The sequence below is a fragment of the Trachypithecus francoisi genome, unplaced genomic scaffold (genome assembly GCF_009764315.1).
Source record: "Trachypithecus francoisi isolate TF-2019V2 unplaced genomic scaffold, Tfra_2.0 Lachesis_group8, whole genome shotgun sequence".
NCBI lineage: Eukaryota > Metazoa > Chordata > Mammalia > Primates > Cercopithecidae > Trachypithecus > Trachypithecus francoisi.
The window spans coordinates 95,966,015-95,984,335 of NW_022681473.1; the positions used below are offsets into that span (position 1 = coordinate 95,966,015).

General features: G+C 35.6%; 1 protein-coding gene across 6 annotated transcripts in view; it reads left to right on the forward strand.

Moving 5' to 3' along the window:
* The window catches only part of GRIA4 (glutamate ionotropic receptor AMPA type subunit 4), a 384,842-nt gene that overhangs the window by 196,162 nt on the left and 170,359 nt on the right, over positions 1-18,321 (forward strand). The window lies entirely within an intron of this gene.

Genomic DNA, 18,321 nt, shown 5'->3' on the forward strand with positions numbered 1-18,321 from the left:
ATGCCCTTGTGCACCCATTCTTCCATTACTTTTTCATCTTTCTGCCTCAAGCCAGGGAACTAAAAGGATTAGACATAATGCTATAAATTTAAAAATGTGGCAGTCCATGGAAGTCTTAGCACAGGTTTGCAAGACATAGAATTATCATGTTACTACTGACACTTTAAATGTAATGCTTTGAGTTATGAGAAAAGTTCTTTGGGATTCAAAAAAGATGAAGAGAAGAGCTAAGTCTGGAAAATGCGAGTTAAAATAATGGATCATTAAATGTGGAAGCATATATCCTTCCATTTATTTTTTATGTGGTTTGATCATTTGCTTTCTTTGCTGCCCTGAAGAATCTTGGCTGTCCATTGCAAAACCCTCTTTATATTGACAGCATTCTACTCTATTTATCATCATGCAGAGCCTGTGTCAGCAGATCCAATGGCCTCTCTGAGTGTGGCCCTCCCACTGGGTAGATGATGAGCTCGGCTGATCCATCCCTGAAAGTGCTGAGGGAGCTTCCAGCCCAGATGGCCTTCTTGCTGATCATGTCTGAGGGTTTTATTTTGCTTTTTTCCCCTTAAGTTGGCACATTTATTACAAGATACATGAGAGGCAGTTTGGTCTGAGCCATCCGCAACAACAACAAAAACTAGAATTATGAATTAAGAGTGCTGCTTTAAAATCCAAAGACAATCACCAAAGTAAAGATACTGTCTATCTAGAGGTAAAAAGAAATAATTGTGATATGTGTTTATATTTATATCAACACTAATATGTCCAAACAAAGTGTATTTTGTTCGTTGGGCTCAACAAAAAACAATGATTGTGCATTTAATACATAATGTTCTTCTATAGCGTTGGAAATGTTTTTCCAATTAATTTTTTAAGTTGAAAAATATTACAGATGCATTACACATGTGGGGCTTCCATATTCATCATTAATGAAGAGTACTCCCATTTCTGTCCTCAATTCTTAGTGATTATTTCTCTTACCAATTTCTAAATGTGCCATGTAGTGGCAAGTTCTAGTCCTGTTCAGTCTTCTCAACTACCTAGAACATGTATCTGCACAAAAACTTGTACCTGGTAATATTAGCCACTCAGTGGTTCTTTCAACCGTTCAAAAGGAATGACCCGGGTCAACTTATAGAGAACTTGTCATCATAGGTAGAGAAAAATAAGGCACCTAAGTGTCCAAAGACACTACAGCAATATGAGTTTGAATGTCCAATTGAAGTTAACATTAGAAATTTAATACCAAAGTGAATTACATGTGGGTAATGTCATGAATGCTCTATAGCGTTAAAGCTTAGTAAGAGGATTTAGTCCAGGATGACAAATAGGAGATTTAGAAGGGCTGGGGATGTTCTCAGGGAATTTCATGTAAGACAGTTTATTCTCATGGAACTGATATAATGTTGACTCAAATGAAAATAGAAGCAGCAATGTCACTTACCCTTAGGTAGCTGAATTCTTTTAAAATATGTTTTATAGGCCGGGCGCGGTGGCTCAAGCCTGTAATCCCAGCACTTTGGGAGGCCGAGACGGGCGGATCACGAGGTCAGGAGATCGAGACCATCCTGGCTAACATGGTGAAACCCCGTCTCTACTAAAAAATACAAAAAACTAGCCGGGCGACATGGCGGGCGCCTGTAGTCCCAGCTGCTTGGGAGGCTGAGGCAGGAGAATGGCGTAAACCCAGGAGGCGGAGCTTGCAGTGAGCTGAGACCCGGCCACTGCACTCCAGCCTGGGCGGCAGGGCGAGACTCCGTCTCAAAAAAAATAAAATAAAATAAAATAAAATAAAATAAAATAAAATAAAATATGTTTTATAAATGCCACACGTCAAAGATATTAGAAAAAAATTTCAAGAATGCCAAAGCGTAAAACTATACTGGTTTCTTCTCATAGGAAAAGCAGGAATAAAATAATACTGAACTTCATAATAACAATTAAGTTTGTAAGATAAAAGTAAACATCAATTTGTGGAATATGATGAAATATATAGAAAGTACAAGAAATAAACCAACATCACGAACTAGAATTTAAATTATGTTAAAATAGTTTAAGAATATTCAGATATAAAAAGTCACTTGCAAAAGGGGTGGTCATAGTCAAAGTTGAAATTTATTTTGCCTAAAAGCATTGTATAAGAGCGTTCCAGTGAGAGAAGCACTTTTGACAGTAACAGTGAACACAAAATCCTCACAACTTATAATTAAATTTTTTGGATATTTGTATTATAAGAAGCACCATTTCTTCAAGAATAAATTAGGTATTTTTTCATGTGGAAAACAAACACAACTTTTATTCGTAACTTTGTTACATGTTCCATATACCACCCAAAGTTTTGCTTGCATATCTTTCTATTAGAGAAGTAAATTTTCAAAATTAGCAACACATACTTTTAACATACCTGAAGATATTTGCTTATTTCTTCCAATAAATAGCAATAAAAGGAATGGCAGTTATACATATAATTATTTTAAAACCTATCAGTTTAATTTTAATTTCTATTTAAAATCCTTATCAAATTGTTCAGTTCAATAAAAGTAATTTAATAAATTAAGGCACTGCCTTCAACTGGCTTATAGTTTACAGCAGGAGACAGACCCTAAATGACTATTTAATATTGCATCTGGGCACTTGGTCTGATCTGTGCCAGTTTGCCAACCAGAGTTTGTCCAACATACAAAGATAGGCTGCATATGATCCCTACTGTATACTCAGAAATTGAATTATTGAGATGTTCAACAATACACTCAAAGTCATTTCAGATTCTCGGACTTTCCCTATATTCTCTTATTTAAGGAAAAGTACCCAGTGTAAACAAGTTCTTGTGCCAGCAGGCTAATAAATCTCATCATTTCATTTAAAATACTTTGAGTCAGTTCAAGAAACATTTATAGAGAACTACCAAATGCTGAGCACTATGCTGACTCCTGGAGATGTAAATAAGATGGAACTACTACTCCCGCGGGGGGCTAGGTTAGATAAGGCCGATGGAGTGAGGTCCAGAAAGTCTCTTGAGCGCATCCGTAAGTCTGCACCGTTTCCCTTAGGTTTAAAAACTGTGGACAGTGACAGGGATACTACATGGACCCTATTCTACCACTTCCCCAGGGGTAAATAGAGGCAAAGGGACAATACAGGTCAAGCACTAGGATTATCGCATCTAGGGTTCCTGCTGGGTCTGTCTTCTGCTTCATCGGATAATATACCCATAGAATCCCACAGCAGGGACCATTAAAAATGCATATAATATCACTTTTTAAAGGGCTCTGAGAGCTCCACAATGCGGGACTCTACTACCTCTCTTAAAATTGATCTTTAAACATTCTTAAGAAGACAATGGATGTTCACAGATTTGAAAGCCTCACGTGAAGCTGTTCTTCCCACAGGAATTTGGAAGCAGTGATTCAGCGGGTGCAAAACAGTCTCTGCTTTCCTGGAGACCTTTAGCTCTACCAGACACGGGGTAATGGAATATCTGGTAGACATAGAGTTTAGGGGAAGGAAAGTGGGGATATCAATACACAGGCAGAAAATTTCACTCCTCCCAAATGTCCAAAAATAGAGATATGCCCAATGTGCTATTTGAACACCAAAGGATGTTGGAGGATTCCTAACCACAATAGTGAAGCAGTGTGGGGAAGAATGGAGAGAACTCTTCACAGAGTAAGTGATATTTTAATCTTGAAGAGTTAGTATTTAATCAGTATCATTAGGCACTCAGGAAGGAAGAATTGCACGAGCAAACACAAAGAGATGTGAGAATTATAATTCTGCATATCAAGAAGCTATAAATGTAGTCGGCAGTTATGATAATGCCTATTTTAAGGGTAATGACAATCACTCAATTTCTTAAATGGCTTCTTTGTCCACCAATTAATTCCAAATTCCAATGGCTGATTAAAAACTATCATACTCAGTATTTGTGGGTACTTACTGATCTTAGAAGAAGACAAAGCAAAAAGAGGAACATTCATGTTTATGAACAGTCTATGACGTGCTAGAGACTACTTTCCTTTTCCAGTGGAGTGAAAACCCTGTGATACAGGGGTTTTGGCTTGTTATTCACAGCTCCGTCTCCAGCAAATAGAACAGGAACTGGTGTATACACATACATATATATGTATGTGGTGTGTGTGTGTGTGTCTGTGTGTGTGTGTGTGTGTATATATATCTTTGAGATATAGATGTATATATCTCATGGGATATACATGTATTTCATTTAAAATACTTTGAGTCAGTTCAAGAAACATTTATAGAGAACTACCAAATGCTGAGCACTATGCTGACTCCTGGAGATGTAAATAAGATGGAACTACTACTCCTGGGGGGGATAGGTGAGATAAGGCTGATGGAGTGAGGTCCAGAAAGTCTCTTGAGATATATGTATATATCTCGTGAGATATATACATATATATATAGAGAGAGTTATGGTTGTGGTTATGGTTATATGGCTATAAAGTAACAAATAGGGATTCAATGATAAGACAGATCTGGGACCTGTCCTTACGGAGCTGACATTCTAGTCCAGGGGGTTTAATCTTGGAGATGGAGAATTGTAAACTTCTATATAGGAAAAAAATTACATCTTAATTACACCCTTAGTTTTCTTAACCTATAACTCAAATTTCGCATTAAATTATGAATATAGGCCATAAACCATTGAGGTATTAGCAGTACCTGTGACTTTGTGAAACATTAAAAATCACAGATAATTACATATCACATTCCAGTGTTGCAGACATCTGAGAAGACCATTTTTGCTCATAATGATTTTGAAACTGTTATTGACACACCATTAGGTTTTGTTATTTAATGCATTAATAAAGAATTAGATATCTTATCATATCACAAATTTAGTTTTAATACTTTGAAATTGAATTTCAGTGTAACTGGTTACTTTTGTAGTCTGTGTAATTTATTTTATGCATTTAAAAGCACAGTTCTGAGAAAAGAACTACAGACTTCACCAGAATGTTAAACAGGTTAAGGATACCAGTAATTGTTAAGAACTCCAGTCTAGAAGGCAGAAAAGAAATTAATTAAACATGTGATTATTATTCGATGATGTGACAAGTGAACTGATAGAGGAAGAATACAATGTTATCACCATACACACACATAGTAGTTCAGAGTGGCCTTCAAAGGATTCCTGGAGAAGTCATGCCTTGGTTCCCCCTGAAAAACCAGTAGGAGAGTATGAAATATTCAAGAAACTGAAGGAAGTTTATTACAAAAGGAACTAGAGTATGAATGTGTGATGTGGATGGTTTGGGTGCAGGAGATGAGGGGTAAGAGATCATCTTAGGCCAAGTACGATAAGACTCAAAAGAGTTTGCACTTCATTCTTAGGGTAATGGAAAGCGTGATGAGTGTTACAAACTGAGAATAAAAGATCACTCTGGAGAGAATTGATTTGGGGAGGGGCAAGCATTAAGCGAGGGAAAGCAACACTTAAGGTTGCAATAATTTGAGAAGATCAGAGATCTGCATCCTTGTTAGAAAAATAGAGAAATAAAGAAAATCAACATGGTGCTGGAACATCAATGCTTATTATGCATTTATATTCAACTTTATTACTATATTATTGTTGTTATTAGCATAAACTTTATAGCCGTTGCCTAAAAATACATTTATGTTTCTTTCAGTGGCTTAGATAGTTCAAAGTAAAATAGAGGAAATAAGGTAAGAGCTTCAGCAAATAACAAGTGGCATTTTCGCTGAGAGTTCATGCAGGAAAGATTGCCTGCCACAAATGCCTTCAGGGAGACCCATTTCTAATCATTATCCTAAGCTTTCAGTTTTGACATAGTGACTTCTTGATAACCTGTATCATTTTAAAAGATATTTAGATCAGGTGCTTCCATTTCAATTTTATCTTCAGCCAAACCCTCTCTTTTCTGTACTATTCATTCCCCAGGATGCAATTCAATATTTTCATTGATTCTATCCAACTTATCCATTATCCTAAAATCAAATGCAGCACATTTGGCAAGATTGTCCAAATGTTTTGCTCTCTCTAGCATGTATTTATTTATTTCGGTGCTTTCTATTGATCAAATCTTCAATCTGTCATTTTTCTTCTTCAAACCTTGAATCTGAAACATGATACAACTTTGATACTGATTATGTAAGTTGGCAGCCATTAGTGAGATTTGGAAACCATGTGAGCTGGCCTCTGAGAGCATTTAGAGTTTCCACTGTAACTAGCCTCATGGTTATAAATTCTCATTTTAGTCATACATTTCCAAAATTTGATAAATACTGTGTCATTACTGTAATTACCCTCAATCAGTCCCCTTTTGTGTGGGATGATTGCCATCAATGTTCTGGTTTCTCCATCTTCCTGTGAGGTGTAAAAGAAAACAAGTAGACCATAGGTAGTGAGTAGCTATCTGTAGTTTATACATATGAGAAACTAAGAAAGTAACATTAAGAAAGAAAAGTTATCTTTTTGCTAGAAAATAAAGTGGTCCCTTAAGTAAATCCAAGAAAATCTATTTTTCCATAGCATTTAAAAAATATCTGTACTAAACATGCACTGAGCAACAGATTAATACTTTCAGAGCTACTGACACTTTTGTAAACATCTCAGAGAAGGTTTTGTCATTGGCCTTTCTTTTCCTTACAATGTAAACTTTAATGTTGTATTTTGGTAATGAGAAGAAAGAAGTCCAAGATAAATCCAGGGACTATACAGACGGCACCATGTTAGAAGCATTGATAGGTAAAAATACCACTGGCCAGGCTCACACCTGTAATCCCAGGACTTTGGTTGGCTGAGGTGGGTGGATGGCTTGAGCTCATAGGCAACATGGTGAACCCCTGTCAATGCAAAAGATAAAAAGTCAGGCATAGTGGCACATGCCTATTGTCCCAGCTACGCCAGAGACTGAGGTGGGAGGATGGCTTAAGCCCAGGAAGTAAAGGCTGTAGTGAGCTGAGATCATGCCACTGTCCTCCAGCCTGGATGACAGAGCAAGACCCCGTCTCAAAACAAACAAACAAACAAACAAATAAATAAAACAGAAGGAAAAAGGAAGTAGTATAGCATTTGTGTTTAGGTAAAAAACAAGGCATAAGCAAAGCCCACTAACAATACAAGGGTATGGAATAAAGGTTTATGAGTAATGTACTCCTTTTAGAAGAGAATTCTGGTATATGTGTAACTTCTATAAAATCAACGTATTTTGGTTCCACAAATATAAATAATCAGGAAGCTGATTATATAGTGAGCATTTGGGCCTAAGGTTACACTATAGATTTCAAATTACCACACCATAAAGTCTCAACTCTCATGTATTTTTCTTGGAATACCACCTGCCATATTAAAATGTATTCCCCAATTTCACCTCTAATCCATTCGAGTCACTGAAGACTGCAGGGTCCTTAACTGTAACCTATCACTTAAATCAGCTTAATCATGCTACCTTTTCTGAAACTCTAATGAGTTCCTTTATGTCTTGTCCATTTCTCTTTTGCAGGACTTGTAATCAGTACCACACCATTGGCAAGTTATTGTATGCCATGTTCTGCTATTCATTCTTAGCTTTATGTGCTCTACAACAAGAACATAAACTCCATAACTGCTTGCCTTTTAGGGTCTAGCGCAGAGCTCAATGTATTTAATTAGTTGATTGCTGACTCAAATTTAAACAACGGAAATTACATAAATTTTTGGAATGAGCTGATGCCAAGTTTGAATTCTGTCTTGTCTATGTATTCATTTATTGAGGAAATATTTATTGAGTACCTGCTATGTGCCAGGAACTATCCTAGATTCAGCAATAACAACACTACTAAAATCAATAACAATATGCATATATATAAAACCACACATAGACATAAATACACACCACACAAGACAACACTTTCTATACCCATGAAGCTTACATTCAAGTAATAGAAGTGGACACTTAAAAAGATGAATTAGATAATAGCATGACAAAGAAATATAAGTAAAGCAGGTAACAAGGATATGAAATATTAGATAAAGGAATAGTTGAATCACATGAGAAGGTATATTTAACAAAAGACCTGAAGAAGGTGAGGGAGTTATTCCTGAGGACTTCTGTGGAAGAGCTTCCTGGGCAGGAGGAACACCAAATGCTGATACCCTGAGTGAGCAAGCAGCGTCTTTACAGTGTTTCAGGAAGAGTGACAAAGCCAAAGTGGGTGGAAAGAGGGTACAAAGAAAGAAAGAGGAGAAAAATGTCTCAGGTATGTAATGGATGCTACATTTCTTGGGACTTTGCAGGCTTTCATTTTGACTAAGAAAGGGAGTGACACAATCTGACATATTTTAGGATCTCTCTGTATACTAATTAAGAATGGGTGTGGACAGAGACACAGAGGCCGATTAGGAGACTATGGCAATAATCCAGATGAGAAGATGGTTGAACTGACACTAGGAGTGGTGAAAAGTGGTTGAATTCAGAATATGTTTTGAATGTACAGACGATAGGATTTGCTACTGAATGTGACAGAAAGGAAGGAGCCAAAAACCATGCTATGCTTTTTGACTCTAGCACCAGAAAACAGAATTGTCATTACTGAAATGAGAACAGAGGAAAGAATATTGGTGGGAAGTCAGGTAGTACTCAGGTTTTAACATATTAATTTTGAAGTGCTTATCATTAAACCTCCCACTGGACATATGAAGTATGCAGTTAGATGTGTTGGTATGGAATTCAGAGGAAAGTTATTAGTATTAAGATGGTATTTAACTCATCCCCAGAGAATGTTAGTTCATAGATAATAAGAGAACAACAAGAGAAATCCAAGTACCAAACCCTGCCCTATGGCATTCTGATCTTTAGAGATGGTTGAGATGAAAAGTAACCAACAAAGAGACTGAGAAAAAGAGTAGCTAGAGTAGCTAGCAAGGTAGAAGGAGAACTAGGTGAGTATGTTTAGATGCCAAGTATCAAATGGTTTTAAGGGAAGAATGATCAGTGTGGTCAAATGCTAAGAAATGCCCATTGGATTTAACAGCATGGTGGTCACTGGTGACCTTCACAAGGGCAGTTTCACTGAATAGAGTAAAAACCTAATTTAAAGGTGTGCAAGAAAGAGCAAAAAGAAATAAACTGAAGACGGCAGGAAGAGAGGACTCTTTCAAGGAGTTTCGATGTCAAGAGGATGAGAATGAGTCAGTTGCTGGAGGGAAAATGGGATTAAGATGGGAGAAATTACAATGTGTATAGGGCGATGAAATAATCAACAGAGAAGAAGATGATGATGCTGGAGACAGAGGAGAGAATTTCTGGAAATGTTCTTCAGTAGATAATAGCAGGTGGAAACCAGGGTAGACATAAAGGATTTGGCCTTACCTAGGATTCACTCATAGTAACTGAATATTATTATATTGCTATTTTATTACTATTTAGTTACTGTATGGAATATTTGCATAAACAGATATAGTGGTAGGAATTTGTAGAAGTTCTCCTATGAAGGCTTCAATTTTTAAATGAAGCATGATTCAAAGTCATCTGCTAAAATCGAAGATGTAGAAAAGTTGAGGAAAAAGAAGAAAGGATTAAAAATCATCTAGCAAATTAAGAAAGGGAATGGACTAAGAACACAGAGTACAATTACCAGGGATGATTTAGTATTTAAAGGAGAATAGTTTGTTTCACTGTCTTTCTCAAGTAACATTCAGCTGTAAAGATGTAGGCTCAGAGTGACAAAGAGCATTGGAGAGGGCAAAGGAGTTGAGGGTTTATGCATGCATGATTATGATTACCCATAAATTTTAAGTTGGGTTAAAAAGCATGAAAACACATAAGGACAATGAAAGATAGAACAAAAAACAAGTAGGACCAGTAGATTAATGTTTCTAGTGGAATTACAGGATTCTTAGAGTATGGCTCTAGAGGGAATTGGTCAGAGGGTAAGTGACTGAAATTGAGATTATGGAGAACTGCAGTTTTTGCCTGTGTCAAGAATATAAACGTAAGAGTGAGTGGCTACAGTGTGAAACGGTGAAATCAAGAGAAATGACAAAGAGGAAGTTACACATAGCCTATATAAATATTGAGACTACCATTTACTAACTTTTAGCAAGTTATATTTTCTAAGCCTCAGCTTCTTTATAATTAGAATGAGGATGATAATGCCTCATTAGCTCAAAGTGTGGCTGTGAAGACTACTAATGATAATGTGTCAAGGTACCTATGCCTTGGAACACTAAGTCTAGACTTTTCAAATTATATCAAATTTAAATTAGGGGACAAAAACTGTTTCTAAAAACAAAAATATATAAAAATTAATATAGACTAAATATTAAGAATTAATCATTTCAGCATATTTAAACTCAGACATGGCTAATCAATTAAAATAATTGATGTATTCTGAATGAATAAGAAGTCAAATATTTATTCCTAAATCATCTTCATTTATTTCCATAGTAAGCAAACTGTTCAATCTCCTTTTAGTTTTGCACCATGCAAGACTCATCTAAGCCACTAATTTACTTCTGCTACATTAAACATTTTTAATTTTAAAAATAACTTTAAGATTCATTCTAAGATATAAATAAATTAATTAACAAGGTTTTTTCCATGAATGAGCTTCTTAATAATAGTCTAGAATCATAAAATACACTTAAGATATAGGATAGGTGCTTTTTAGGAGATAGATATTATACAGGAAGTCAACTCAGAACCTAAATCAATTAACATAAAGTATAAATTAACTAAATATGGCATGGTATGAACAGTAACAAAAACTTAACTTTCCCAGCAATTTATCACAATAGAAACATTAAATCCTAATAAAATTTAGCTATTTTGTCCAGGAAAATCCAAGAATAACAATCTTAGAGAATGAAATTAGGAATAAACTAAGGATTTGGAAAACACAAAATCTTATTTCTTAAAACTCGGGGAGGAAAAAAGGAAGAAACTGTATTTAAATGTGTCTACCTGTTGAAATATTTAAATATTTCATATTTAAACTGATGAATCAAGTTTAAGTATGTGTGAAAATATACAGAAAAATTAGATTATGATATTGAATGCGAAGCCTCAATAAACTTTAGTACAGCAAATATTTAAAAACATGCAAGAAATTAGGATTATATACATTTGGGTTTTATTTTAATAAAGATTAGAGAGTAGAGAGAAAAATGAACATTTTAACAGAAAAAAATTAGAGAGTAATATGTTTATCTGAAATAATTACTTTCTGAATAAAAAAGTGCCAAATAAACTTTGAAGAAAGAAATTCAGAAATATCCCTAACTTCAGAGCATAAGTGAGTTCCATTAAAGTTAGAGACATGATTAATTTTTTATTTCAACTATATTATTTTTAATGAGGAGAAAAATCTTTCAATTGAAAACTTTTGAGTTATAAGTAATAGCCACTACCATTTACTACCATTTATTGTCTAGAATGTACAAATACTATGCTCATTGTTGGTGAGGTCAAACTAGGGAAAAAACTGTAGAGAAGCTGATTTTGACTTAAAATAAGACAGGATTTTCTAATAATAAGTGTTACAATGAAAATGGAACTGAATTCCTTGGTAGATATCGTGCTTCTGATCACTGAAGGTGTTCAAGCAAAGATTTCGTGATATTTTACTAAAATACTTTGTAATAACAAGAAGAGTATGATACCTAGAGATGAGTCACAAAGGAAAAGACATGCAGGATAGCATTATCATAAAGCAAGGTTGAAGGAAAGGCCAGCATCTGGGATGCCAATTTGAGCAGGACAAGGCAGCAATTAGTGGAGATCCAAGTAAGGGGATGAGTTAACAAAGGCCTAAATTGGCAGGCAGTCTGACTGGGTCCAGATGGGCAGATGCAACCACATCAAAAAGACTCATCAGTTTAGTCAATGACCCAAAGCAAACTTATAAGCCCAGGGCATCTGAGTTCCAGAGGCTGGCGGTGAGAGAAGAGAGCAGAAGAACGGAAATTAGCCCAAAAGAGGCTGGAGTTCAAGAACAAGATTTCATCTGCTGGTAGAATACCAAAAGCAGAGTCCACCTGACAGTGCTGGACCAGGAGATGTTGAAACAGAGCTTCCTCTATGCATTCCTATTTAAGACCTGAATCAACCTCTCAGATTTAAAACCATCTGAGATAACTAAGTACTTATAATATGAAGATGAGTAGGTATCCCTTGATAACAAATAAAATCCAAACACTTGATTAACCTCTTCTATGACCTAGCTGTCAAGATATAGGAAGCATTAGTTAACTGAACTTTGGGCACAAAATGAAGAAAAGATTTTGAAATGCAACCAAGCTTAATATCAAAAAGTCAATTTATAACTATTAAAACTTCTCAGTCTATTTTCTCACTGACTGAACAATTTAGTGAATCTATTGGAAAGTTTTCTAGATATTGCTTACTATTGAGTCCAAAATTTTTACAAATAAAAATATTGAGTATTTCTTTAGTGTTGAGCAAGATTTTTTTACAGGGATATAGACTACATCTCTTCCTAAGTTATATCCTACAAGGTAGTTAATTAAAAATATTATGTCATTGAAAAAATCAACATTTATTTCTTATTTGCTTCTTTCAAAATATAGTAATTAGACTTTATTAATTTACATTAGATTTATTTGATTTACATTAAGAATATAAATATTATAGATATTATGTAATATTTTATACACATGTCCATACATGTATACTAAAATCTTACAATAGTGCTATTCAATATAGCATTGAATTAGGTATATCTTAAATTTATCTTTGACTTAAATCACAGTAACTAACATTTGAAATTTTTAGCCAAGATCTTTCAACTGAAAAGAAATGTGATCTACCAGGTTACAGGAAATACAGATATGTATGCTTGTCTTTTATTATATTAACATCTCTAGGTTAAAATGTGTATTGAGCCCAGCACATTGTTTGTACGAAAATAACTTGTTTTTATACATCTAATGGGACTGTTTAATGGTAACTTTTCATTTGCCATTTCTTAGACTGTTCTTATATACAGTATCTCTGTTAAAAATTATCAAATTCTTGCAGGAGACAAGGGAGATATTAGTTCTATATTAGAGAGAAGAAGACTGCAGCTCTGAGAATTTAGGTTATTTGCAACTGTGAAATTTAGATATCTCTTGGCTAATGATAGATTTATGTTCACCTGTATAAATACATCTTCAATGTACATATACAGATATATACATATAAAATTTTATATAGATGAGAGTCTCACAGGTGACATTAATATGCTTCATAAGGTGGAACAAAAGTCATTCATTATACATATTAATGTGAAAATTACATTACACTAAAAAGTTAATTGTTTTCACTGTATTAAGGCATAATTGAAGTAATTAAATCAATAGGCTGTTCTGAGAAATATTTTAGATAAATGTTCATGAACAGATCAATAAATTGAAGTGCTATTTCTATCATAATTCCATTTTTAATTAGTTAAACAACACATATTATGTATCTTCCAAAAAAAGAACACTGCATGAGCTCCTAATGATCCTTGCTTGGAGCCTCAAAAATGTAGAAAAGGTGGCCAAGTTATCAAAGTAAGCTTCTGATATAGTTGAGAAATTGAATAGATAGGTGATACTGATTGGTGCTATACCAAAAAAAAAAAAAAATAGAGAGAGAGAGAGAGAGAAGAGCCATGATTACTAGTATCTTGGAGGTTACAGTTGAGACTAGCTGTCTGCTTTACGTTTGACCTTTCTTAGATTTGAAAAAAAAAAAAAAAGTTACATTTGAAGAGGAGAAGAATGAGGAATTTGGGCATAGAAAATTAACAGACCTGTTCATTTGCTATATATGACTGGAATTTTATTGTAGGATGCATTATTACTACCTACACTTGATGCTGCATTTATTTAATGTGCAGATTGGTAATCTGGTGGCTCGCATTTATATTACAAACATAGAAAATGTAAACATCCTAATTGATAGATTTACATAATATGACATTTCATCATAATTTTTCTTAGCCTTTGAGGCATATAAACTTGATTATTAAAGACATGCTATAATGTAAAGCTGTCTTTTTGTTTTCCCTAATAAATAAATGTAATTTTATGAACATCAAATGTTTTTGTTTCCAATTTATTAAAACACAAAAACAACACACACACACACTAGACGACTGGACCATCCTCAGGAAATGACACACATGACATACTATAATAATGGGAGACTTTAACACCCCACTGTTAACATTAGACAGATCAACGAGACAGAAAGTTAACAAGGATATCCAGGAATTGAACTCAACTCTGCACCAAGTGGACCTAATAGACATCTACAGAACTCTCCACGCCAAATCAACAGAATATACATTCTTCTCAGCACCACATCGCACTTATTCCAAAATTGACCACATAGTTGGAAGTAAAGCACTCCTTAGCAAATGTAAAATAACAGAAATTATAACAAACTGTCTCTCAGACCACAGTGCAATCAAACTAGAACTCAGGACTAAGAAACTCAATCGAAACTGCTTAAATACATGGAAACTGAACAACCTGCTCCTGAATGACTACTGGGTACATAACGAAATGAAGGCAGAAATAAAGATGTTATTTGAAACCAATGAGAACAAAGACACAACATACCAGAATCTCTGGGACACATTTAAAGCAGTGTGTAGAGGGAAATTTATAGCACTAAATGCCCACAAGAGTAAGCAGGAAAGATCTAAAATTGACCCCTAACATCACAATTAAAAGAACTAGAGAGGCAAGAGCAAACACATTCAAAAGCTAGGAGAAGGCAAGAAATAACTAAGATCAAAGCAGAACTGATGGAGATAGAAACACAAAAAACCTTCCAAAAAAAATCAACGAATCCAGGAGCTGGTTTTTTGAAAAGATCAACAAAATTGATAGACTGCTAGCAAGACCAATTAAGAAGAAAAGAGAGAAGAATCAAATAGATGCAATAAAACATGATAAAGGGGACATCACCACCAACTTCACAGAAATACAAACTACCATCAGAGAAAACTATAAACACCTCTACACAAATAAACTAGAAAACCTAGAAGAAATGGATAAATTCCTGGACACATACACTCTCCCAAGACTAAACCAGGAAGAAACTGAATCCCTGAATAGACCAATAGCAGGCTCTGAAATTGAGGCAATAATTAACAGCCTACCAACCAAAAAAAGTCCAAGACCAGACGGATTCACAGCCGAATTCTACCATAGGTACAAGGAGTAGCTGGTACCATTCCTTCTGAAACTATTCCAATCAATAGTAAAAAAGGGAATCCTCCCTAACTCGTTTTATGAGGCCAACATCATCCTGATACCAAAGCCTGGCAGAGATGCACACAAAAAAGAGATTTTTAGACCGATATCCCTGAAGAACATCGATGCCAAAATCTGCAATAAAATACTGGCAAACCAAATCCAACAGCACATCAAAAAGCTTATCCACCATGATCAAGTGGGTTTCATCCCTGGGAAGCAAGGCTGGTTCAACATACACAAATCAATAAACATAATCCAGCATATAAACAGAACCAAAGGCAAAAACCACATGATTATCTCAATAGATGCAGAAAAGGTCTTTGACAAAATTCAACAGCCCTTCATGATAAAAACTCTTAATAAATTTGGTATTGATGTAACGTATCTCAAAATAATAAGAGCTATTTATGACAAACCCACAGCCAATATCATAGGGAATGGGCAAAAACTGGAAGCATTCCCTTTGAAAACTGGCACAAGACAGGGATGCCCTCTCTCACCACTCCTATTCAACACAGTGTTGGAAGTGCTGGCTAGGGCGATCAGGCAAGAGAAAGAAATAAAGAGTATTCAACTAGGAAAAGAAGAAGTCAAATTGTCCCTGTTTGCAGATGACATGATTGTATATTTAGAAAAGCCCATCGTCCCAACCCAAAATCTCCTTAAGCTGATAAGCAACTTCAGCAAAGTCTAAGGATACAAAATCAATGTGCAAAAATCACAAGCATTCTTATATACCAATAACAGACAGAAAGCCAAATCATGAATGAACTCCCATTCACAATTGCTTCAAAGAGAATAAAATACCTAGGAATCCAACTTACAAGGGATGTGAAGGACTTCTTCAAGGAAAACTACAAACCACTGCTCAACGAAATAAAAGAGGATACAAACAAATGGAAGAACATTCCATGCTCATGGATAGAAAGAATCAATGTCATGAAAATGGCCATACTGCCCAAGGTAATTTATAGATTCAATGCCATCCCCATTAAGCTACCAATGACTTTCTTCACAGAATTGTTAAAAACTGCTTTAAAGTTCATATGGAACCAGAAAAGACCCCGCATTGCCAAGACAATCCTAAGCCAAAGAACAAAGCTGGAGGCATCACCCTACCTGACTTCAAACTATACTACAAGGCTACAGTAACCAAAACAGCATGGTACTGGTACCAAAACAGAGATATAGACCAGTAGAACAGAACAGAGTCCTCAGAAATAATACCACACATCGACAACCATCTGATCTTTGACAAATCTGACAAAAACAAGAAATGGGGAAAGGATTCCCTATTTAATAAATGGTGCTGGGAAAATTGACTAGCCATAAGTAAAAAACTGAAATTGGATCCTTTCTTTACTCCTTATACAAAAAGTAATTCAAGATGGATTAGAGACTTAAATGTTAGACCTAATACCATAAAAACCCTAGAAGAAAACCTAGACAATACCATTCAGGACATAGGCATGGGCAAGGACTTCATGTCTAAAACACCAAAAGCAATGGCAACAAAAGCCAAAATTGACAAATGGGATCTAGTTAAACTAAAGAGCTTCTGCACAGCAAAAGAAACTACCATCAGGGTGAACAGGCAACCTACAGAATGGGAGAAAATTTTTGCAATCTACTCATCTGACAAAGGGCTAATATACAGAACCTACAAAGAACTCAAAAAAATTTACAAGAAAAAAACAATCCCATCAAAAAGTGGGCAAAGGATATGAACAGACACTTCTCAAAAGAAGACATTTATACAGCCAACAGACACATAAAAAACTGATCATCACACACCATCAGAGAAATGCAAATCAAAACCACAATGAGATGCCATCTCACACCAGTTAGAATGGCAATCATTAAAAAGTCAGGAAACAACTGGTACTGGAGAGGATGTGGAGAAATAGGAACACTTTTATGCTGTTGGTGGGACTGTAAACTAGTTCAGCCACTGTGGAAAACAGTGTGGCGATTCCTCAAGGATCTAGAACTAGAAATACCATTTGACCCAGCCATCCCATTACTGGGTATATACCCAAAGGATTATAAATCATGCTGCTGTAAAGACACATGCACACGTATGTTTATTGCGGCGCTATTCACAATAGCAAAGACTTGGAATCAACCCAAATGTCCATCAGTGACAGACTGGATTAAGAAAATGTGGCACATATACACCATGGAATACTATGCAGCCATAGAAAAGGATGAGTTTGTGTCCTTTGTAGGGACATGGATACAGCTAGAAATCATCATTCTCAGCAAACTATTGCAAGAACAGAAAACCAAACACCGCATGTTCTCACTCACAGGTGGGAATTGAACAGTGAGATCACTTGGACACAGGAAGGGGAACATCACACATCGGGGCCTGTTGTGGGGAGGGGGGAGGAAGAAGGGATAGCATTAGGAGATATACCTAATGTAAATGACGAGTTAATGGGTGCAGCACACCAACATGGCACATGTATACATATGTAACAAAGCTGCACGTTGTGCACATGTACCCTAGAACTTAAAGTATAATAAATAAAAAAGAAAGAGAGAGACAAGTTCAGCTGCTCTCACTAACCATCTGGCCACTATTGGAGAGGACATAATAGACTCCAGGCAATGACATTTGCCATGCAAGTCAGTTTAGTGAACCTGCCACAGAGAGCTCATCTTTAAAAAGCCACCCTATTAGGTACTGGAGGCATCAGTCCTCAAGAAGGCTAAAAAGGGTGCACATCTCTGTCAGTAACAAAACATAAGCAAGCCTATTCTTGAGGATGGGTCAGGGGGAGAAGAAAAGGAAATTCCATGAGGAGCTTTCTCAAAACATGCCTGACCCCGACCTTCCTCCTGAGATACAGCTGAACTACTAAAAAGAAGTTATGTATAAATTGTAAAGCCTGCCTGAATATTCAGATATATCTCCCCACCCGACCCTAGTACCTGTCAGAGTTTCACCTGACTCCTCAAGTCAGGAGTAAACAAACTTTTGGCATAACCCACAAAAAGGATAAGTTTGTAGGTCACCTTCTTCAAAATTATTTTTATGAGAAAATGTAATATCCACGACTGTGTTAAGCATTTTTTAAAAATTATTATTGATTACTGCT